Below are 890 nucleotides of genomic sequence, written 5' to 3'. Positions count from 1 at the left end.
ATATTAAATAGTCATTCAATATGTTGAATTTTTTTATATCTCTCTCTTCTTATCGCATCTTATTATTTATCATATTAATACTGATCTTCTTTCTCTCAAAGCTATTGGTTTTGGGAGTTAAAAAAGTTCTTTTCCTATATTCAAAAACTATTGAAGTAATTATCATGTGTAATCATCATATCAAGGACATGCATAACTTTGCCAAGATTACGAGTTTCATGGGTCATGCCCTTATCGTCTTTGTTTCCACCCTTCAACTCCTTGAGGCTCTTAGCAATGATCAACCTGGAAGCGTCTGCCTGCACAGCTTCAAACACATTGATCCACTCCATGTCCTGGATGGTCCCTCTCCACACCACGTAGATCTCCCTCCCCCAAAGTTCTTGGGATCACGAGTCCGACACGACGGTCACATAGCTGATTCAGTTGGACTCGTGGTCCCAGGCCTCGCACAAGCGCAAGTGGAGGAGGGAGGCCTTGGAGACAGACACCCTTGTGGTGGCGTAGAGGAACGCTGCAATAGAGCAAGTTCTTGTCATTGTTGAAGGTGTCTTAGGTGGTTTGGATGAGATCGCCGCATCGGAGGATTAGGGAGTGGAGGGAGGGGTGGTGGAGAGGGTACATTGGAAGAAAGAAGAAGGAAGTGTGTGTGGTGGGATGAGGAACTGAGAGAGGGAGATATGAGATGGATATGGGTAATGGCTGATAAAAGAACACACATAATAAAATGAAATGATTGGAATAGATTTATGTGTAATCATCAAATCAATGATTACAACTTTTATATATATATATATATATATATATATATATATATATATATATATATATATATATATATATATATATATCTATCTCTATCTCTCTATCTCTCTATATATCTCTCTCTC

Source organism: Glycine max, chromosome 6, assembly GCF_000004515.6.
Source record: "Glycine max cultivar Williams 82 chromosome 6, Glycine_max_v4.0, whole genome shotgun sequence".
Taxonomy (NCBI): Eukaryota; Viridiplantae; Streptophyta; class Magnoliopsida; order Fabales; family Fabaceae; genus Glycine; species Glycine max.
The sequence above is the reverse complement of the archived record's forward strand: the minus strand, read 5'-3'. Positions refer to the sequence as shown.